This window comes from Mya arenaria, chromosome 3 (assembly GCF_026914265.1).
Source record: "Mya arenaria isolate MELC-2E11 chromosome 3, ASM2691426v1".
Lineage (NCBI taxonomy): Eukaryota > Metazoa > Mollusca > Bivalvia > Myida > Myidae > Mya > Mya arenaria.
In genome coordinates this window covers 65463722-65489268 of record NC_069124.1, presented here as the reverse complement: position 1 = coordinate 65489268, position 25547 = coordinate 65463722, and the positions used below count along the sequence as shown (strand labels likewise).

Sequence of the window (25547 nt, the reverse complement as noted above, 5' to 3'; positions counted from 1 at the left end):
CAAATCCGTATTTACTGGTCGAACTTAAACGAATATGCGAAACATATTTATTAACCTTTTTCCGAAAGTAAGATGTATTTTCAAGTTAAGCAAAGGGGCTCAGTTAATAATTCACAATATTACAAAAGAATGTCCAAAACACATTCTTTAAATGTACCATAAATTCACGTACAACATCCAACGCGTCAGACTTCCAGATAATGTTAGCGCATTTTCAGCCTATACATACATTCTGTAGGGATTTCACCTTTGTTTGAAAAGTTCTTTCAATAAATACAATTATGAAACAAAATAATTGTATTGTGCAAAAGACGAGTTCGAAGCAACTGTCAGCAAATAGGAGTTCCCTTTCATTAGCGTATATCTCAAATGGTTCTAAGGACCAGGCGGAAGATAAACAATGTATGTTATTGAACTTCTATTTAATTAATCATCACATTAAACATCTATAAAAATTAATTATTGTTCGATTTTCTTCAGGGCACATAACCATAATGAATCCAAATATAGATTCCCATGAAGTGTCATTACGAGAAATCACAGAACATTAACAGGGTGTAAGTAACAAACGCCGAGTCTGGCTAACAACCTTAGATGCTGAGAAAAACGGAGAAAACAATTTTAGAACGAGACATACACATGCTGATTTGCATTTTCTTGAGATTGAATATGGGGTTTCCTTCAGTGGGGTAATTTGTAGCTCTATGTAATTGTAATGTTATTCCGACATAACCTTAGTTTTCTAAATCTGCTGAAAATTACTGATTAAGGGACAGTGGACATAATGATTGCCATTATCAACCAGAAGAGCCTTAAAAAAAGATACTCGGCCGTGGTAAACCAGCGGGATGAGTGTCCGAATGGTTTGAATGTTCGACATGCAGCTCTAATAGAGATTGTGTGGCTTTAATTGTTGTTGGGTAATTCCTGTGTCATTGCAGATTTTTGAAAGAAATAGCATAGGGCCATGCACAGTATAACAGATGTTTTCATCTCTAAAAAGGGTAACGAAACGACATGTGCTGTATTAATATATTTTTTTAAAGGCGTCAATATTTATGACCAACAGGAACTGAGTTCTTGAGAACATTCGTTTAGACTAAAATGATCGACCTTGAAGCTAGTAAGCCAGTGTGCATGTAGCTTGCAAATAAACGCTAGTATATGATATAAAAATATCAACTTAAAATAAAATTATAAAATATTTAACAAACTAATAGCACATAATGAAACATAAAATAACCCTTCATACTTCTTTCATTTTACTAGTAATAATTTCACCCTGTATCTATTTGGTCAGCAATTTGTCAGCAATATCCCTCTCTTTCTATATAGTGAGCTAATTGGACAGCACTTTAGAACGACCCGACAGTTTTTTTATGTCTCAAAGAAGAAGAAGCAGGACCGTATTACACAAAAACAATAAAGTCAGATAAAAAAATGTTTTAAATACTTTTTAGCGTTTTACTCATTGTGATTTGTATTACTTTTCTGGAAATGTCAATCGCTATATTCCTTTATAGTATAGTGATATAGATAATGTTACCATAATTGATGACATTGATCAAGACACAACCAATTAAATAAACCGAAAGTTGTCAGCCACATGAAATGTCATAGAAAGATAATAAAATTTCCTTTCACATAATTACGGATTAAAGAACGCTAGATTAATGCTTAGACATTAAACAAAAATTTAAGGCATATGTGGAATTCCACCAGTTTGCAAATGTCTTGTTTGATGTCAAACCAGTACTGTTATCTAAGTTATGACTTTTAAGTATGAACTTTTTACTTTTTCGTATTCAAGTAGGTGTGTGTGTGTTTGATTTCCCCGGAGACACATCTGGGTTGTGGTGTTACACCGACCGTTGCCATAAAACATGTTTTAATGGAGAGAGAGAGAGGTGACACATACCAGTTCATAATGATGCAATAAATACAGATATAGGTAAAATATTTTGACAATTATTTTCCCATTCCATGAGTGGTAAAGTAATAGCAACAATCAGAATTTAGAATACTGCCCACTCCTTGACACAAAATATGGACCTATTGAAAGGAAAAAGCACATTTAATAATCGTTAAGCTCTTGGAAATTGATCAGTAATAACACAGCTTCACAAACACACCTGAGCACTGTGTAGAACATAGGACAGAAAAGGACATTTCGTGTTAAACCTTATTATTAATATTCTAAATGTATGTCCTTGTTTCTGTTTTATTTTATAGTCTCAAACGTGCTACTGGGGATGATATATAATACTGAAAATGTCCTTTAAAGCAAAGTATGTAAGTTCCTTAAGCATATACCAAGCGCAGACTACTCTGTTGCGTTAGAACAATGACAAAAATGTGTTGTGTTTTGTGGCAATAATTGTGGCGTTAAAGCAAAGTAATTTGGTATAGCTCTTGTACTTTGTATGTTATTTACCATATAGCCGAACTTATTAAAGTGCCCTCGTACATCAAATTATATGTATTAATAAATGGTGGGAGATACCTCCTGTGAAATATCAGCGATCGATAATTACGCATGGGACTTAAACTAGTCTATAAGTTCTCAATCTCACATTTGTCCCAACACTTATCAATGATAACAACATTAAACAAATAAGGTTAATCGGAGCAAGATAATGACAGAAGTAACGTAAATTGGCATCATATTAGTAATTATACCAGTTATTATTTGGTAACACTTGAGGTTTGTGCGCATAAACTGGTTTAAACCCCCAGTAAACTTACATTTTACTGAACGTTCCAAGGCGGTACCTAACAATTCTTGATTACCATATCCGATTATATATCTTGATTACCGTATGGATTGCATTTTTGATAAACATACCTATTTGTTATATATATAGTATGTATGCACTGCACTGTTTGTGGAGTTTTGTGCTGTTCTTCTATGTTTCTTGTCTGTGATTTTGTGTTCTATGTCTTTGGCGTTTGCCCAGTGCCACTAAACCGGGTTTATGTTTAAACTTTTTGCTACTGAGCTTGTTTCTGTAGCTTTTTGCATAAATATCAAAATACGTTTGTTTTAAATGGTGAAACATGTCAGTAGAATTGCATTACAATTTCACTTTAACTATCTCTATGGAAATTACCCTTATTTCTAAGACTTTGAAAATTGCTCATTTATAGTGTATATAACCATTCTTGAATAGAGAGCGTGTGTCGTCGCAGACATTCCTAAGTTCGCCTTATTGGAAACAGAATCAGCAACGTCATTGATTGAGTAAAATCTGGCTGGTACAAAGAAGTTCGCAAATAAGAATCAATATGTAAAGACAAACGCAATTTATCAGTTTAAGCTGTTGTTTTTGATATACATTATTGTAAACAACTTATATTAAGCTACAAATGGGTTGTGCTTACGTATGGATTGCATTTTTCTATTAAAAACACGTTATTGTCTGTCGATATTTCTGTATGATCAAAAATAGTCCCTTATTTACTGCAGACATGTGGCATTGATATTATCTCAATTACATTTACAATCAATGAGATGCTTTAACGATCGATTTATTGAAACAACTAGTCATCGTTACAGAAAATGCAGCAAGGTGTAATAGATACACTGTCAGGGGAAAAATATGTTTGTATTATCTGTGACCTTAACCTTGAAGTAAAATGCAAATAAGTCGCACTCGATATACACTCATTATACGGTGAATACATAAGGAATACATTATGAAAATTCTACAAGGTTGTATTGAGTATAAGAAAAGATAAAAACATGTTTAGTAGAACAACATTGACACTGAAGACAAAAGCTTTAAAGTTGACACATCGCCAGGATATGATGAAATTAATGGAGAGTTATACAGAAAAATCCAGGAGGGCATTATCGAGTGACATTGTATACAAGTTTCTTCCACACAAATATCAAATACATGTTCACATGTTCACACTTACACACAGGCATGCATACTCACACAAGGACAGCGGTGATATTATTTGTCCATCCACAGGCATTTTTTCTCCAATAAGTTTACAATACCTCTGCTGAGTTTATTTCAATGACTCTTTTTACAGACATATCTTTTCTGAGCTTTTTCCTGCTTTCGGTGGTTTTCCAATATGACCACTGTTACTGTTAGCCACTGATGGTTATCATAAGGATATGTGTCTTCGTTTAAGAGCCAACGAAGGCAATAAGATTTTTAACTACTGTGATTGATACGAACGATATTTAAGCGATGTTTGGTCATGTCGTGCATTGTTGTGCATACTGAGTGTTTAGCAAATGTCTAGAGGATTTACCGATGGAGAGTATTGAAACACAGTAAGTTGTTTACCATAGAGAAGAATCAACCGATTTGATGATTCGTTATTAATGTATCTTATTGGTTGGATTTGAACTTCTTAAATAACGGTTTATTTACTTATTCGTTGTAGAAATTCAGGTGTAGAGAAAAGTAAGTTCGCATCAACGTGACAAGTCATAAATTGGTTCGAGATGTTGTTAAAAGGTACACACAATGAAAATGGCATTTAATGGTACATTGGAAACCTTGAATCAAACTTTCCCGGTGCAGTAACACACCCTACAAGTTTTACTGTGCCATTTCATCGTTGCATGGCAGCTGCATTCTATTCTGGTTATTGGTCGGTTCATATTTCGGGCCGTGACGTCATACATGACGCCATACTTAATGATCCACTTACCTGAATATCGACCATAAATAAGTCGTTCCTAAATTCGCTTAATTTGCAATATCTACGCTTATTTGTACACATTGTCAAACAGAATTTGAATTCGAAAATTTGTAATTCGTCTGAATTCTTTATATGATTTGTTTAGAAAATAATGTCATTTCTAATTTGCAAAATGTATTAAATCTATAATAGTAAATTCCTACATTTCAAATTTTACCATAAAAAATCGATTAAATTATAACTCGATAACTTTTTGGTGCACAAACTTAAGACTAAAAGTAATTATGTTTATCTAGAAATCACACAATTTCGATGCATGCACATTTTAATGAAATCACTTAAACTAATTCTTTTAAAGAGTCACATTTTACTCTTTTATACCTTTTATCAATTTCCGTTTCCGTATACAGTGAAAAACCATCACGACATATTGAAATAATAGTATTGTCGTTTTCTGACAAACTGTCTATCAGCAAAGTGACAGGTGTTGAGTTATATCTTTTTTAACACTGGTGATTTTGTAAAAAAAAAATAATACAATATTATTTTCTATTCAATAACATATATTTCAGGAACGAAATAAATATCCTAATGGAATTTATTCAAATGTGTTATATTGCTGATTTGTATTTACATTCAAGAAAACACAGTTAATCATTAATTCGATTGATTTAAGACAATATTTCTGAAATTGAAATTCTTGGAAATTTCGTGTAAAATCAATGTGTATTTATTTGGTGGAAATTATAAGAAATGCGTTTAAAAAAGCAAAAAAGACACCAGGTGTAGTTAATCGAAGGACCTGTATCAAGTCTATTGCGTGTAATAACATGCTACCCTAACTCAACAGATACGCGTTTACACATAAAAATCGGCGTGATATACGACGTCAGAAAAGTATCCTGTCGTAATAATATCCCCCACATATTAGCAAAAATCGATAAAACAGAAGAACACTTAATAGTCTAAGATCGAGAATTGTTTTCACAATACATGCATTAAACAAGTTTGTTACAAGACGTTGTTTAAACCGGGGTGCCAATTTTTAAGCTGGATTTTAATTAGTGAGCAATATGGTGTATTAATGTTTTTGTAGAAGGTAAGAGAAAACACGAAACCGATTGCTGTACGCGTTGAAATAAATACTTTGAGGTAAGTAAGGTATCAACAATTAAGCTGCGAGATGTTATACGCCTTCCGTTGATGTGTCTTTCAATTCGAAACGAAACAATAATATACATAAAATTATGATATACGTTTACTTATAATATTTATTCTATATAAGACAATACATAGTAAATTATTGATGAATAACCCAGATTATCGGTGTATCAATACAAAGGGGTTAAGTTTACACAGTTTATCTTGTTGTTAGAACAGCCATTCCTGTACTCAGTTAGGCTTAGTTAGGTTTAGTTTACACTTTTTAACATGGTATTGTAATCACGATATTTTAATGTTTAAAGTATTGCTGCTCTTGTTGGGTGTCAGTAAGTCTGTGATCAGTGTGTCCTGAAAGGACATCAGAGTGAAGAATCATTGGCTGTCTCCTCTTGAGTACATGATAGTCATTTTATGAATTCCAGTTTACACAATTCTCTTAGGTTACAGCACGATGATCGCAAAAAAACATACCGGTTCTTTAACATCAAATTGTATTTTCTTATTATATAAAAATACGAACAATGAAACCATGGTCTCTCTTCCTCAGTCGGTTTGTAGTATATCTTTTATGTCCATTCAAAGACGACTTATCTAAAATGCTTTTGAATTCTGTAGTTTTTCTGTATGACCATTGCCGCTGTTTCCAAGATTTACGTTTTACATAAAAACGTCTTCAGTTGAGATCAAACGAAAATATCTGATATCCAACTACAGAATTGGATAGGAATAAAATCGATTGCAAGCTTCCGTTGTAGATTTATGGCCATTTCGTGCTTTATTGTGTAACATGAGTGCAATGCAAATTTTCCAGAGGATTTACCCTTCAATGGAGAATACGAAACGCCGTAAGTGAAAAATGAACAACTGTAAATTCTTGTTAAATACACGATGTTGGAATAGTAAATATTTCCTGAACTGTTTATTTCTTCCAGCTTAGTGGCTAAGGCAAGCCAAAAATTATAATGTTTCAAAATGTCATTTGTGCAAGTGTAAACAGATATCCTTTACAACATGTTTGGTGTGATAATGAGATGAGCGATTTTAACTAACTTCAATGAACTTTCAATTCGGTTTGCAGGGGCGTAGCTAGCCCTCCATTTATGTGGATTCATAATTGTGCTAGGGGTTCGGAGAGCATGCGTAATTTGTATTGACGCCATTGCAAACTCTACATGGTATGGACGTTTTGCAATGGTATGATCTCCAATCTTTAGATGTAATATAAAAGTATGAGTACATTTTGTACCAAAAGGTTCAAGATTATTCAACTAATTTTGACCAGAATTCACTTCCAAGTTACAAATTTTGAAAAAGAAACAATGGCCACAAAGCTGCAATATATTGTTGTTTTAATAGAATCAGATAGCTAGACATCTACAACTGTTAATGCAGAACGTATGTGTTTCATTCAAATGGTTTTTGAGCTAAATTCTGATAAAATATTCCATTGTTATAATAGAAAAGCTTTTTAAAACATTTAACATGTATTAAAGGATGTATTCATTATTCATGCAAAAGAATGAACATTTAAAAATCTTGATTTATTTGAACATTTCTTTCAGGTCTTTCAAATTGTGGCAAGTCATATATATTGTTGCAAAAACAGCTGCTGAATGAATGAAATGTTTAACAGTTGAAATGACATACTGGTTAAGAGACTTTTTATATTTTTCAAACTGTCAAAACCTCAATTTATTGAGACCACGTGTGACATTGACCTTTCCTTTGAAGCACTATTTCCATCAAACCAGTTGGCGTTTCACCCAGTGTCTCTATGAGGACTCTCTTACGATTGCCAAAGAAGGGTTTTAAACTTTAGCATGTTTTACAGAGACGAGACATAGATGAGTCTACCTGTCAACAACAGCCAAGAGAGTAACTCTATATGGTGCTCAGAGTGACGATAAATACATAATAAAATATTCCAGGCCTTAAACTGCTTCAACATTTGTTAAACTTGCTTCTTCATATGTCTTGTCAGCAAACTACTTATATTGAATTGAAAATTGTAAATTTGAATTTGCATAATGAAGTAGCTGGCTTCCGCTTCGACGCTTAGACAATTATAATAGTGGCAATACCCAGTTCAGCAAAAATGATATGCTGAAGTAATAAACAGTCTGTGTTGATAATTTGATAGGGCTTAGGGGCCTTTCCGGAGAAAATCATATAAATGATTTTGTATATATAAAAGGGAGATTTTTAGCAGTGCAGTACTTGGTGACCCAGACACCATGGAAAGATCGAGAATGTCGTTATGTCTGCGACATTTCTTTTTCAAATTTCGAAATGACCAATATATGTTCGATATAGAATACCTCAAGAATTATAGGGTATTAAAGAGATGGTTTTTGCATTTTGTTCACTAGAATTTACCCAAATAATTGGAAAGTTTCCATCGAAAATCATTATTGGGAAATCAGGCTATAGTTTGTGGTCTTGTTTTGATAATCAATCAAAAACTAACATTTTGGTGCTAAAAACAACTTTTGAAACGGTATATATAAGGTCGAGAGACGATCCGGTATGAGTAATCGTATTGCATGCAAATACAAAAACAATCTTGGCAAGTTTTGTGTTTAAATAATTTCAAATATCAGGTTTACTGCATTAAAATATTCTAGACCAACTGTGCATCTATGTGGGTGCCTTTTCATTAATAATGGATAACGAAACCAGACATTTATAAAGTGAGTAATGAACAGTGGCACCGCCAGTCTCCCGGGGGGTATAATAAGTTTCAGTTGTGAGGGTGATTTACCGTTATCCCTTGTTTATCACCGTTAACGAACCATATTGCTCTGTTAAAAGAAGCATGAAATGTGAGTGAAATGTCTTCAAACTAAAGATTTGTTATGACTTTTTTAATATATTAAGACAAGAATGGGGATATTTCTGGAAAGAATATATACAGTTGTGTGTGTTAAGTATGAATATAATTGTTTAAAGAATATCAAATTTGCAGAACAGGAATGAGTAAGGTTGAAAACTGGCAAACCGCTTAAACACCAGTGAACACCTGTGAAGGCCTGTTTTCGCTGACCAAACTAAGGTGGAAGCCCTAATACTTGTTGAAAACTCATAGTATATTTCATGTTATTTATGTTTGCTTTCGTGTGCGTTACTCTTTTTAATCGTTTATTAGGCCTTGAAGTAGACTTTCCCGTAAGACTGCTTTACCATGTAGTTAACATTGTATTTGCAATCAAGCTTATATATATGTACTGCTAAATCATGTTGTTCATTAGAAATTCCACATGTAGCACTTGATATTCTACAAATCAAAAACAAACTGGATAATCGGGAAAAATTGGATGATCCCAGTGGTCGAGAATTTAACGATGACCCTGTTGTATAGACAGAACTAGGTCATTGCCAATTAATGTTCAGAAAAAGAACAAATAGCATATCATTTTGACGGTTTATGTTTTGGTTGCTGGGCTCATACGAAAACGTCTGTAAGACATAACGTATTTACTTGTATATGTGTGTTGAATTTACATTTAAACTAAACACTTACTTTAATCAACAGGACAAAACACGACCGTACAATCTTGTTTTTTTTTGTGTTGTGTTTTCATATGAATTTGCTCAAATGTACATATAGATCATACATGTAATGATTGTGTTTTTACAAAAGTCTTGTTATACATTTTGAGAAATAACATAGTGTTCTGTTTTTATTGGGTGTTAGTTGAGGAATAGGTGAGGAAAATGGTACTAGTAGAAATGTAAGAGAAAGCAGTGAAAATCAAAAACTCCTTTATAGTAATCAGGAACATAGCCTTTTAAGTACTAGAGTCAATCTACTATGAAATGTATGCATTTTGTTAAAGATGACTCCGTTGTAAAGACAGAACTAGGTTATTGCCAATTAATGTTCAGGGAAAGAACAAAAAGCATTTCATTTGACGTGTATGCGCTTCCAACGACAAGTTTTACGAAACAAATACGCGCCAGAGCTCATATGCAATTTCAGCAATGTTTTAGATAACAACGAAAGAAAAATTGTTCGAAAAAAGGTGTGCTTTGCTTTTAGACTTAAGCGGATTGTGGTTCCATTTCAATTGCATTTTGTATGTTATTTTGGAATTATTACATAACAGCTATCACCAGCATTGCCTTATACAAAAGAACCCTTTATGTTCTACGTGCCATGCATATGTAGATTGTCTTATTCAGAACACTTAGGTGACATCCTTTCTTACTAACATTTGTTTATGACTGAATGTACTTAGGTTTTACTATTTCACTGTATTGATATTAGAACAATACTCTTTGTTTACAACAGAACGTCATTGATTTTAATATTAAATTTAAATACCAGACGTTCGTCTTTTATCCTAACAAGTTTAAATATTAAATCATGTGCATACCATTTTTGTAATAGGTTTGGCCATGCGTATTGATATAGAATACAGGGACAATTCCTTTGCTACAATAAACAAAGCTTTAAACAAAAGAGAAATGAACAGCAACCAGGAAAAACAGCTCACGCATAAAACGTAAATGTCATACGTTTATAGAACAGAAGAGAACATTATTGATTTGCAGTTAAACAAAAAATAAAATAAACAGGAACCAAAATAACAGCGCAAGCTTATGTTTATAGAACAGAGGAGAACATAAAATTATTTCAGTTTTAATAATTCAGAATATATTTTACATTCAAAAAGGAAATGAAACTCATCTTCTAAATGGTTACATGATTGGCAAGTCCTCTTAACACTATCTGTATTATTCCATCTATCAGTTTCAATGCTTAGTCTATGCGAGGATAATTTGAAATTGATGAGAGCATCCCTATACTTCTCGATAATAACGAATTGAAAAATACTTTCATCAGACTTGTTGAGTCTACTTAAGCGTTTTGAACAAAACTATCTTTGAAAATTTGTTTAAAAAAGAAATACAAATTTAGGATTACACTTTGTAATAACCAAACATAACAGAATCCCAATGAACCTAGAACGATTTTACTTGTTAAGCAAAGTTGTCTTTAAAAGGACGAATTACAATATCGTATCTTATTTCTTTGTTAATACATTAATGTAATTGTGTTCCGTAGAATAAATGACTTTAAACCATTCAATATACCTTCCCCGTCTCTGCTGAAGTAAAATCATTGTGTGGACATTTTTACAGATAGTATATATTTGATAAATTGCATATGTATTCTTTCTATATGAATTATTCTCAAAGAGCCCCAGATTTCAGACCCATACAACAAAATTGGCTTTTAGAAATACGTCTTTCAAATAGTTAATGTTTATTCCCAGAAGTCATACAAACAAATGTATTTGAATACTTTCTAAATTTGTATATTGCCTTTTGAGCTTGAGTTTTTTGTGGACTGCTTGAAACAACCACCAAATGTTAAAACTATTCATTAGTACGTAAGATTACTTACCATCATATAAAATCCCGAACGCTCTAGGTAATCTTCCGTGGGTAGGGTTTACGTATGATACACAAACGGTACATGTAGGGTTCATGTAGGGTGTATGTAGGATGCATGTTTCAGCGTTCTTTACATTGTAGTAGCATTGTTTTCAGTTGCGAACGATAAAATAGGCTGTTATTTATAAAACTTTTGAAAATATTGACTTGGAATAACGATATGAATAGAAAGTACAAATGTGCAGCTATTTTTTTTTTTCAAAGCTAGCACGTTTGACTTTAGTTATCATTTGTCGAGTACTAAAGATATTCTTCTTCGCGAAGTTCAATCGTCAATCACAGGATAACAATCACGATAACTGTCCTCTTACATTTTTACGTGGTGAGTGGAATCTTGGTAAGTAATTACTTGCAGCAACATGATTTTGACTTCCCTATTAAACACTGCTTCTATGTCTCGGCCATCAACCACGACTGTAGATCATCTGTCATGAGGAGAAACCAGAGGACATTTGTGAAATGTTCGTAACAAGTATTGGCGTCTGGAAAACCTTAGGGGACAAATATGTGTCCAATTTATTGGACATCATTTGCAATGGTGTTAGCCTTTTACAGCTATCATAGTCTTGCTTGTGTGTGGCCAAGGACATTAGTTCAAAATGAGAAAAATAGGAGAAAAAATGAAAATGTGCTCATCGCTTTTTCTCAACATAATTGCTTTACTGCAATTGTTTTAGAAAAATTATTGCAAAGCTGTCAGCAAGTGATACATAATTGTGACAAACCGGTCCATAGTCTGCTATTCATGTTAGTTATAGATACGAGACAATGAAACAACTCGCAGTGTAATCGTATTTCCATCCTGGAAAATCTAATCAACTGCACTCATCTGGGGGTAAGCGAAAACACCACCCACCAACATGCACTTGAACAAATCAACATTAAGTTAAAGGTTTAAAGAAATTTAACTGCCTTGTAATACACAATACCTCTTGATATAGAAAACTAGTTATATCCTTCGAACAAGCAAGGCTCCAGTGAATATTCATGATTCATTTATGGTATTATTCTTGTGAATGTAAACATGTAAAACGTCTCTTGTAGAGCAATTATATCATCCCATTGAATACAAATATAAGATAATTCCATTCTTAATGTATCAAATTGAACGTTGTATTGCCGAAATATAAGTGATTATAAAAAATGTACTATTAGAATGGTGACAAAATAACAGAAAATCAAACCTCTCACCATGATTTTAAAAGGCAGTCAGAAAATAGTTGAACAATAACAGTAAGGATGAAAACCTTCTCAGTTCATGTATAACGCTAGTCCACAATTACCCTACCTATACACGGGTGTATTCGTGGAATATATTGTTGATTTAACTACTTTACATAAACATATGAAATAAATGTCAAAGTAGATAAAGTATTAGTACACGTATTCAAGTATGAATGGCATCGAAAAATTATATTTGCGATAAAACATGAGTATCTTAAAAATGTACCGGCGTAGGACTTCGCGTTTAAATTGTGTGCACATTTTTAAAAAAGGCTTTATTATCTCTTTAAAGCTTAAAAATTCGTTCGTGTTTTTCTCATAAATATGTCAAAGAAAGTACAAATTAACACATTGTCATTTAAAAATTAAACATGATCTTATTTTCGTTATCCAATTCGAAAGAAATGTTAAGGCCACTTGTGTCTTTCAAAGATAGTTTACTTATATGTTATTTTAGTATTCCCTTTTCTTGTTGGTGACGTACGTATCTCTGTTCAACGTTATTTGCTCTTTTCATTTCACTCTTACAACACTCAACATTGATGAAATGTAATCCACTTCTGAATTGGTTCATTTGTTTTCATGCTATGAAATATACTCTTCATATACGTGTTAAACATACCCTCATTTGTCAAATGAAATTTCACTTAGAATGGAGATGCTTGAAACCCGTGTTAGATGTCATTTAAAACCATGGTAAGGTTAACGCTAAAGCGTGTATTTGCCTTTTTGCCGTAATGAAAGAATGTGTGTTATACATGCTGTATAACCAAGAATTTTGGTAATAACATACTGAAAATTACAAAGGACAAGCACAATAGCATAGCCAACAATTTAACAATGACATTGTTTAGAGGCGCATAATAAAACGACATGGATACAATCAACGAGGGCCACTCAACCATACAAGGCATCAAACACAGATTACACCGACTTTCAAATACATGTTGGGGCTACCGTCTTTGAACAGGAGAACTGGGGACTGAATATCGTTAACGATCACTTACCCTTCCACTTGGCCTGTGTCCCGATTTAAAAAACTAGGTTAGTCAAATTATAGAAATATGTTGCGTTTTCCTGACACCGCAATACCCTTGTTTGTTATTGGATCATCATTTGGCCTGATCCAAACAGATGCATGTTATTGGATCATCATTTGGCCTGATCCAAACAGATGCCTGTTATTGGATCATCATTTGGCCTGATCCAAACAGATGCATGTTATTGGATCATCATTTGGCCTGATCCAAACAGATGCATGTTATTGGATCATCATTTGGCCTGATCCAAACAGATGCATGTTATTGGCCATGATGGTCATGATGTGCTCATATATTTCAATAAAACATATACAACTTAAACAGTTCTGAACAATCGGCCCAACGCCATATTTAAAACATGTTATCGTTATTGATGTCGCACCGTTCTTCATAAACATTTTCAAAAAACATGACTATTGAAAGTTGAACGACGGTTGACCCGTGTGTGCATAGACCACATAGTCTTCCGAATATTATCAAACAAAAATCCAGAGCCTTTTTCAATGTAATTGTCAACGTATTATTTATATCAAGGTCAAGTTATTTTGAGATTCCTGCGTTTACATTAAAGCTATCCTGCTGATATTTTCATCATACACCTCGTGTTAGAATAAGATTCTAAAATCATTAATTTGTAAATCAAATTCACCTTAAGTTTATACGATTTTTCTATTAGTTAAACAGTTTGACGTTATATTTTGTTCTGTATGTGTTTATGTGTGTCCTTACTTGTAATTTAACAGTTTCGTTTAAAGAAGGTATTAAATTATATATGATTTAGTTGAAACTCATCTGCACCCTGGTCGCATTGTTATCAGTGGCGGATCTAAGAACTGACGTTTCAGGGGTTGTAACTTAGGGGGCACATTCTATTGACATTTGCCCGAACATCAGAACCGAAATTTAAAGATTATATATGTTTGCAGGGTGGGGTGGGAAGGTACTCTCTAAAGACAATCTTACGCCCCCAGCCCCCCCCCCCCCCCACTGATTCCGCTGGTGTTTATTACTTTGCTACTGTGCCTTCCTGTCTCCGCACTTTGAAACAATATGAATTTGCATTTTCAAACCGATTCTTATAATCCAGAATGTTGAATACAAATACAGGTTGATAACTATAACCGGAGGCTACAAGTGGCTATGCAATACCTTCCATAACCAATATCCATTTCAAAAACAGACATGTGTCCCTAATGGCAAGCGACGATCAATATTTAAATTCTAGAACGTAATTAAAGAGTTGATGTAATGACTGTATACGTTTTAACAGAGTGATCCAACTAACGAATTCATAGTTTATTATGCCAATTTGATATTACTGACTGAACACTCATCGGATTCGTGTACTAAAATATATATTAAGGCAACACGATCAAAATACCTGCACATGGCAACATGGCTTATTAACATATCACTTATCACCATATCAACTTAGCGTAACAAATATACAATCAATTGAATGCTTCCAGTGGCGTAGCCTGGGCCTACAACTTTTTTGAAAAATGACAAAATTTAAATACCCCCAAAATGCAATAACAACTAATAGCTACTCGAACACTTTGAACAACTCAAAAGTGTGTTGTTTGTTAACCAAAGTTTGGTGTTTAAACAACGCGAAGTGTGTATTGTTTGATTTTATTGTAATAATTGCAAATATAATTAAGTGAATGTAATGCACATATAAAAGTCCCCAAACTCACATAGAACCATCAGGCCTACGGGTTTTTTAAGTCTAGCTACGCCCCTGGCTTCGTACTTGAAATAAGGTTGTGCGTACACCTGACTATAAGTAACAGTGTGATCACTTGATAACGTTTTTTTGGTATTTAATTAATTTCTATCCAGACGATCAATTACATTTTCCCTATATTTCAATCTATCGCTGTGCAATGTTTGTCGCTCAAAAGTCATTTTGTTCTCAACAAAAAACGTTTCTATCATTTATTTACAGAAAGTGTACATTGTCGTCAATGTTTTTCCAAGTATTACTTTATTAATATGTACGATTAAGGCATTGTCACATCATATGAGCCATGTAACTGAACATGTAAGTCTGTTCTCATCACTGTCCCAGAATCTCTGTATTAACGGTAAATTGAAACATCCCAGCTTTTAATTCAAGAATGATCATACAATGCTAATAAAGTTAGCCAAGCTTCAACAAGGGAATCGATCTGCTTCTCTATACGCTTCTGTTGGACCATGCTTGGTTGGCCTGAACTCTCCTTACATAAAAATAGATAAAGCTGGACCGCAGAAAAAACAGGACCTTTAATGGCAGTTCTGTATGTGCCGTGGAAAATTGCAATTGTTCGATCATAGGTTTCCTAGGTTAGAACTAGTTCGGACACGAAATATTCTATTAATTCTGTCGTAACTTTTATGTGACATTCTGGAGTGTCGGGAAGAGAATTTATTATTGAGATAAGAGCTGTGCAGTTCTTGCAATGGAGAATAAGGTTTTAATCAAAGAAGCGGTATGCTGTGAAAAAATTCTTACGTCGTTGCTATTTGGTGTCATGGATTTAGATATAGCAATTTCCTCAGCAGCAGAATGGAATGCCAAATACTGCTTGTAAAAGTAAAAGAATTTTCGTTGTAAGTTGGATTATTAATTTTAATAGATATGTTGATGAAAGAAAACACTGGTTGCTTCCACTGACCTCATATAGATATAGAACTTCGAATTATGATTGATTGCCTGGATACTATTAAAACGAAACATGTGCTTTCAACTGCAATGTTGTTTTATTTCAGACGTATGTGATTGGTGACGCCAAATGTTGACGCTGTGAGTTCTAGAGCCAGTCAGTGGACGCTTGGTGCTCCCCGACGCCGGGTACTTCCGGTCCGAGTTCTCCATGACTCTCCAGCACTTACCAGGACGCTCTCCTTCCGGCAGGTAAACACCGACGGGTAATTCTGTAAGGAATTCTTTTAACAGTCAGATAATGTTTGTATGACGAAAAATGTTATAACTATTTCAAGAAGAGAAGTTGTTGTATTGCTTTAGGTCTGTCCACGCATATTGGATAATTGCTTCCCGTGCAGTTTTAAGGGGGAATATAGAATTAAAGGGAGGGATTTTACCATGAGAATTAAATGTGGTAAATTACCCAATATTCTATTCAGATGCCAATAAATGGTTGAAAAACAACGATGATTTTACACAATCAATACCAAGGTAGAAAAAGGGGTCACCCCCGATTAATTTGCGCGTCACCTTAGTTCGGTTGCATTGAATAATCCCCTAGGGTGGCTTAATGCCTTGAAAATAATCCATTCTGGCGATAATCAGAGCCGATGTGAATTACTTGACAATTTAAGAGGTATCGTTTATATCGCTGCTCAAATTTCGTACTGCCCCTTCCCACGAATATCTCCCGATGAGCACCGAGGAAAATAACGCGTAAAAACGAGTAAAAACTTTTTCAGTGTGTGAAGACCACGTGATAAAATACGTCATATATGCTACGTCGGATGGCAACATTTTGCTTAAAATGAAGACGTAAAACAAAGAGAATTGTTATTTTTCTACACCATTTTAAATGAAACAAAGAGCAGTCTATGCCTCTTGAAGAGCCACGCCTTTGTTTTGTTAACGGAGTTACAACAATTCGACAAACCTGTCTCCAATATAATGTTTTGATAAGTGCTCCATCAGGCAGTGGTGTGGCAAAAAGGTTTGTCGAAGTGTTTTAAGAAACTTAACTCTCACTCAAACTCTGTTAAAAGACCGAAGGCGGGGCTCTGTAAGTAAGTAGACTGCGCTATGTTTCATTTAAAATGGTGAAGATATAGTAAATTTATCTTTGTTTCAAGTCTTTATTCAAACGAAATATTGCCTCCTTCTGACGTAGCATTTATGACGAATTTTTCACGTGGTATACACGTACTGATATTATGTACATAATACATATAATATATAATCTTAATAACTCAGAAGGTCTTTCAGAAGGGCCTTGTTCGCTCCGCTCCTTTTTATAATAAAAGTTAAACATACTACTAAACATGTTCTATCTGGTGCCCTCTACCTCTCTCATCCCCGACGACCTATATGCAACCGTGTCTGAAGTACCGGAATATCTTGTATACAAACATTTGTATTCTTGAGTACAAGAATCGACAAAATGACTCTTTACGCTTCATGTACTGCATTATGCATGAGAACACTGTCAAAGCAAATCGTGCAACATGGTAATCAATTATTCTCTAAGAACTGCGTAACTGCTTAAGGCTTTAATGTAAAGAGTTCAATTTATGATAAAGCAGCTTATAATTGAGAACAAATATTGTGAAAGGCTCCATTTCATAGAAATCGATCGTCTCTGTACGAGGTACTGTCTATCACGTTTATATGATGAAAATAAAGACACAGTAAATTCACAACTTCACTTCTTTGATTGGTCATGGAAATCGTTGGTGTTATTCCGTTTTATTTCACTATTCATTATTATTAATGAATATACATTATGTTGTTTCTCTAGGTATACTGAGCAAGTATTAATCATATCATTTTTTCCCAATTTCCGGCTTTGGTTGCACATTTGTGCAGACCTTAATCATTGAATAGTTTTTTGTCAACAGTGTCCCATGTTATCTCACTACATGTTAGGACTTGACATACTTGTGTGTGCACTGTTCAGCCATAGTGGGCTTATACTAGCGTCACGTATTTAGTTCGATCTAAATGGCATGTTTTCCGTGACAAACGAGCAATAATATTCTTGCAACGATGGAACGGTCTGGTGCTCGACATGTTCCAGGGACGTTCAAGATAAACAGATAAGCATGTTTGTGTGAAGTTCGTCTCAGTTTTTGCACAATAACAGTGGCCTTGACCTTTATTATATATTTTTGTTTTTCCGTTCTTTTCATTTGGAGCAGTGCTGTGAAACAATCAATATGTGGCAAATATCTATGAAAGTGTTGCGACTCTATAGTTTATACTTCGAAAGTATTTGGTCGTAGAATTTTCTACTATTACTGGATAAATAATCGACTCATGTGGGTGACATTCTAATGACACAGAAAATCTATCAGTGCATCATTTGGTTGTCACGATGCCTTTCAATTATCCTCGGAAAATAAAAGGCGAAGCAGAACATTATAATTTCCCTAGGGATGAGTCTGGTAACTAAATTATAACCGGCCACGCTAATGTCTGCAACCATATATCACATTACAGATACGCATTTCTTGAAAAGCTGTAACTGAATTAACTCAAACTATATTGTCACGTTTGTCGGAAAACTCTCAAAACCCATTGTCAACAACTTAATTATTGTTTCCTAGACAATCATCGCCGAGAAGTTGACCGATTTCACATGTTTTCTTCCTTAAATTTGTTAACTTAACAAGAAGAAAGCGCATTGGTCGAATTCACGTGTGAGCTACTACATTGTTCGTCGGTGGTGATACATTGCCATCGTTTGACTGTGATCATATTTCCGCCCGGATATTATTTTCAACCAGGCTATAGGAGGAAATTTGAACCAGTACAAAAGGAGCAAGGTCGTCTTGTGTATTCCCTTCTACCTGGTATGATTAAGTATGGTAGCTTATGTAAGAACTAAATACATACAGAATAACTGGATGGTAAATTGACATGTCTAGCAGGCTAGGCTGCCAAATCATTAATAGTGATCTATTCAAGGATTACATTTCAAGAGGCAATCAACGCCAGACACAGAAGATAACAAGGGGCACATTGTAAAGCCCAAGACTTAAACAAATTGTTTGTCCCTTCCTTATTTCACCTGTACTCACAAGTATGTTACGTATAGTCTTGTTTTGTATTTTGTGTCAAGGCAACATATCCCTTTCTTCAGTAATATAATGTAAACTGAACGGCCAATCCCAAAAGTCAATTCAAAATAAAACCCTGTTTAGAAGCATAAGAATTAAGATAAAAAATAAAGTTAATATATATGTTTATACAACATGGCAGGGTGAAATTTCCATGATATACTGGGTTTTTAATGACTCAGAGCTCTTTATGGAAATTGAACTCCATTTGCTCCCCACTTTCAAGTATTTCATGTACATTTCCAGATCATATTCATAGCGCTCAACTATTCAAAATGAACCATTCTTATTTAGACAATTCGAACAAAACAGGTATGATTAAATTTATTTTGATACTCATGGAAATATAAAGACAGACGTTCTGAAAAATACTGCAAAGCTATTGATATAGTTTAGGTTTATGAAGTTACAAGGCACTCAATTTTCAAAACAGTCGTTAAAACGAAAAACAAAAGGGCTGCCTTTTATAATCTTTACAGCATTCTCATCTCATATTAACGGAGTTACGAATGCCAATGTAAATGGTCCGTTCCACTTATCGCTTATTTGGCGAGTGAAGTAGCCAATCAAAACGGCATTAACTCGTTTTGGCCGACTTTGGTCGATATTGGGCGAATTTTGGTTTATACTGTCACCAATTGTCAAGTATTAGTGCTACGATTGTCCCGGTATCGTGTCAAATACGTATAAGTTGATGAATGATATAATGTGAATTAGATGATTTAATACAGGCCGAGTTATTTGTCCTCAGTAAGTGGTATTGGCCTGTGTCGGTAGAGCGAAGGTCAAACCCGTTAAATAAGGGAAAATAACTCGGCTAATATGAAATCACCTTATGAATGAGTATTTCATTAATTAACTAGTACGCATGCTACGACATTTTGCTTAAAACCCTTCTAATACCTTACCTTATTATTGAAATTGATTTCACTCTTTCATTTATGGATTCTGTTTCTCTAGACTCGACTTAGCTGACTTTGACATGCACCCTTTAACGTGACATTGTACCGACTTCTGGACAAAGTCGAATGCACTGTACATTTTAAGGAAACATATATTTTCGTGATTATTTCGCAAACCGTTTGCCAAAAGTTCAAAATTGTTTTCATCCATGTTGTCGGTTTCCAAACAAAAGTAATTGAACATAAAATCGGGTATCAGATTAAACACAACTGTAAGAACAAACCGGTTGAAGAATGTAATAGGCTAGTAATTTTTGCATTCTGAATGTCACTTTGTTTTGAAGTTACGTAAACTAGTTCCATGAAGATCCATCTTACATTGAATTTGTGACGCATAAATTGATTAACAGGGTAGTGCCGTGGATGGCAAATGTTTAATACACCCACTTTCCCAATCCACAGCAATAACCTATTTTTCTTTATATGTCCGAAAAGTCATACAGCTTTATACACATACACAATAGTATATTTACACCTCAACTTCCATTCCTTAAATGAACTGCCTTTCGGCAATTGCGTTCATCAATCGATGAACGCAACATCTTCGGATATGTTCGGATCGTAATTCATTGCATAACAATATACATGAAAGCTATTGATCTTGTTATTGGTTGTATTGTGTAAAATATAGCTCAACATTTTTAAAAGTGTTAGTTTATTATATTTTAAATATATTGGTACCAGAAGTGTTTCAATTTTACGTTTTAAAGTGATTTCAAGTAGTTGATCTTTTCCCGCGTTATTATGACGTCATTTGAAAAAAATGTTTCCGGTTATAGTCGGGTCGTTCTATTTACCGAATGGGTAAGAACGGGTTACTGAAAGGTTTTCTTAAATGAAATGAAGTATTTTTTTAACAATTCTTGAATGAAATAATGAACTATTGGTGTAAATATAAGGAATGACTTGCGGGGTTGATGTCATTATCGGGGATATGAACCCAATTGGGTTGGTCAAAGTACGCGTGGAGTCCTTCGGACTCCACACACATTGACCAACCCAATTGCGTTCATATCCCGATAATGACATCAAACCCGCAATTCATTCCTTAAATAATACAGCAAAGTTTATATTAATACTGCCGTGTCACTGGCATTCTGCGATTTTAAGTGATTCCACAAAGTTAGGAATATTTGGTCCAATATAATCACATTTCTCCAAGTATTCCATTCCCAAGTCTTTATACCAAAGATTGCTCTTTGTATGGAGTGTTATATTACATCTGTGGATCGTCTTTATCTATGTATAAGTTTACATATAGTACTGATTTAGTACTGTCTGGCAAAGGCTTTACATAGCTTATATTACCCTGTTGGATGTAGTTCCCGAACATACAAATATTGACCTGATTTGCCTTTAAATTGTACTTTGGTATATGTTTAAGGTAGAGAGTTTCCAAAACTATATTGTAAAGCAAGCTATGCGGTCTCCACCCAATATAACGAACAGACCAGTACAGAATATACTTTATTACACGCAAGTTTTACAGATTATGACATAATTTATACATCATTTATCAATATATGAACATAAGAATTATACAATGTTGTGAGCGGCATAAAGGAAATATTATAACTTACGCAAATCCTCACACTTTAGAACAATATAATAATAATATGATAAATATTTTATTAAATTTCCATTATATTTAATCTAAAGAAGTATATCCACTATCAAATATGATATTGGTAAAGGTAATACGTGAAAGAAGAACATGACTTCTACTTCAGAATGCTAACATAGCAAACCACTGAATACAGTGCATCAATGTATAACATTGCTTTAGCATATACTTTCCACTGGTTTATAGAGATTTATCAGCGATATAAAAATCATAATTAACTGTTTCAAACAGTGATTTATCTATTTGATATTTATCCGTGTTCTATAATGTTAGCCTATTCTGTTATTCAAATCAATCATCAGCGCGCACAGGGCTAGGACAAAATTAAACGACGTCATTTCTGAACTGAGTTGCCACCAGGTGAAATACATCACAATCTCAAAATAAAACAAACAAGTATCCTCTATATCAATAATACCATATATATCGTTTACAACAGGGTGTACAACATTTCATGTTGTAGCATTTTACAACATTTCTATTGGCAAACAACATCATAGCAAGGGGGGGGGGACTTCGTCCTTTGTCAAAATCATGGATGTAACGATAGGGGATTTTGTCTGAGGGGATTTTGTACCACATTAATGAAAAGTATATCGCTAATGGTGAAACAACTACCTCAAATTTGAACAACTCAGATTACCCCAGAAAAAAAGAGAATACTTTTGTTGTTAAATCCTAGCCGGAAATTTACCCAACAGTTTTGTACCGGGCACGGACAGTTTAATATTTCTAACAAGACATGTCGAACGAAAAAAGTCATTACATTTGTAAAATATTCTTCAACATATCGAACCAGAAGCAAAATAGGATTGTAATGTTCTAATTCAAGTTCTCTCTATGTTTTGTTTGTATTATCTCATGCAGACCTAATTAAGTTTTTCCGTGTGGACTTGTCTGATCTGATACACCCAGAACTGTACCAATCCGTGAAAGAGACCATTTGCGATTTCCGTGTTGTCATATCCCAGGTTGTCTCTATGTAAATGAAAGAATGACGTCAATTGTCATCGATATAGCAGTTGCTGAATGGTTCTTGCGATATTTGCAATTTTTATCCGCAGTTAATTGAGTGATATTTTTTTTAAAAAGGCAATGGAAAGGCCAACATTTTGAGATGGGAATAGTTTTTGATTTTGTGTATAGCAACGATATCCATTTCTTAATATAAAAAAAAAGATTTATGATATAATTATCCATTTATTACTGATTTTTGTAAACGTAAAAGCTTTTTTATTACCGTATATTACAGTTTTAAGTTTTAAGTTGTTTGGTGTAGAATGTTCATTGTGTCCGTGTTATGTGCATTCTTTGCTAAGCTCACTGTATATGTTTTTGAAAATAAAGCCAACGGGTTTATCATATTGCTGGAAAACGAAATAACCCTCCCATAATTCACGTCTGTGTTTGCAATTGGAGTGGTCCAAGGCAATAACCTTAGTTGGTTTTATATTTTTACACTAATAGAAAAACGTGTCGGTGGATGACTTCAATTCTCGCTACTTTATTTGCTTTCGTTGAAGGATATTTCCCATCAATATAGCTCACATTGATGAATTGCAAACGAGCAACTGATCTCCAAAATGTAATCATCCTCTTTACATCCGATTTAGTAGCAATATAGCATTCCCTGATTCTGCTGCTGATAACATAAAGCTCCATAGAAGGTGAAACTGTACGCGGTGTTATCTATAAAAAGAAACATAGTTGTAAATGTGTTCGTACAATTTAAAAATTTTGGAATTTATTTATTAAACTGCATCATCTGCTCTGTACCAAATTCCTGCACCAATAAGCATTCATTTCATCAATCATTTACACCATAGCTGTTCAGGAACAGTACAATTTTGCAAAACCACTTGGAAAAGAAATACCAAAAGGATGTATTATTGAGCTTTCATGCTTTGCTGTGCTTCCCGCCAAAGAATCTCTTATTCAGAATGTATTTGATTTGATGGACTTCAAGCAACAAGAAATAATGGCCAACATCATTATTTAAACAAATGGAGCAATTATTTAAGTTAAAACCCCTCAGAGAATGTTATAACGATGGCATAACACTACACGTCCACTCGTCTGGTGTGAAGTTAAGCAGCTGTCTGGGGAAAAGAGCTGTGTCGGTGATTTCTTTGAGTATAATGCGTCACTTATACCTACTTGTGTTGAATATTGCAACATGTGTGCATATGTCATTTGAGTGTCTGTCTTCTGGTGTCTAGTTCTCGTACGTTACTCACACACAAAGGAATGAATAAACAATAAAAGGTAACAACTTTAAAGCTAACAAAGTATTATGTACTAAATGGCATGGTTTCAGTGACAAATTATTTGTAAATAATTGGTATGTTCTGACGCTTAACGTGGTCTAAATATATATCAGAGACTCACTAGCTTCGCCCTTTGTGTAGTCACGTGATATTTTTGCGCAAAGGTTAAACCACCAAGTTGTTGGTTTCATTAAATGAGTGTCCGGCCACTTTGTGAATACGTTATAAAAGCAAAAAAAAAACAATGACTGATGCTTGTACAAAAATGGAAAAGCACGGAAACTTGAACGTTTATAAAAACTTTTCATTTCAAAATCAACAAATTGTTGTGATATTTAGATTATTATATTTACCTGATAGGTATGTTTGCAGCGTACAGAACTTCACCTAGGTATGTTTGCAGCGTACAGAACTTCACCTAGGTATGTATGCAGCGTACAGAACTTCACCTAGGTATGTATGCAGCGTACAGAACTTTACCTAGGTATGATTGCAGCGTACAGAACTTCACCTAGGTATGTTTGCAGCGTACAGAACTTCACCTAGGTATGTTTGCAGCGTACAGAACATCACCTAGGTATGTATGCAGCGTACAGAACTTCACCTAGGTATGTTTGCAGCGTACAGAACTTCACCTAGGTATGTTTGCAGCGTACATAACTTCACCTAGGTATGTTTGCAGCGTACAGAACTTCACCTAGGTATGTTTGCAGCGTACATAACTTCACCTAGGTATGTTTGCAGCGTACAGAGCTTCACCTAGGTATGTTTGCAGCGAACAGAGCTTCACCTAGGTATGTTTGCAGCGAACAGAACTTCACCTAGGTATGTATGCAGCGAACAGAACTTCACCTAGGTATGTATGCAGCGAACAGAACTTCACCTAGGTATGTATGCAGCGAACAGAACTTCACCTAGGTATGTATGCAGCGAACAGACCTTCACCTAGGTTTGCTTGCAGCGTACAGAACTTCACCTAGGTATGATTGCAGCGTACAGAACTTTACCTAGGTATGTTTGCAGCGTACAGAACTTCACCTAGGTATGTATGCAGCGTACAGAACTTCACCTAGGTATGTATGCAGCGTACAGAACTTCACCTAGGTATGATTGCAGCGTACAGAACTTCACCTAGGTATGTATGCAGCGTACAGAACTTCACCTAGGTATGTTTGCAGCGTACAGAACTTCACCTAGGTATGTATGCAGCGTACAGAACTTCACCTAGGTATGTTTGCAGCGTACAGAACTTTACCTAGGTATGTTTGCAGCGTACAAAACTTCACCTAGGTATGTTTGCAGCGTACAGAACTTCACCTAGGTATGTTTGCAG

The 25547-nt window shown here is 34.4% G+C and overlaps 1 protein-coding gene across 1 annotated transcript in view; it reads left to right on the top strand.

The window, feature by feature from the left end:
• The first annotated feature begins 4231 nt into the window (after window positions 1–4231).
• The window catches only part of LOC128228870 (uncharacterized), a 36548-nt gene continuing 15232 nt past the window's right edge, over window positions 4232–25547 (top strand). Inside the window, exons 1-2 of the mRNA XM_052940401.1 lie at window positions 4232–4291; window positions 16311–16455. The gene's annotated coding sequence lies outside the window, so the exon portion shown is untranslated. The remainder of the gene's footprint in view (window positions 4292–16310; window positions 16456–25547) is intronic.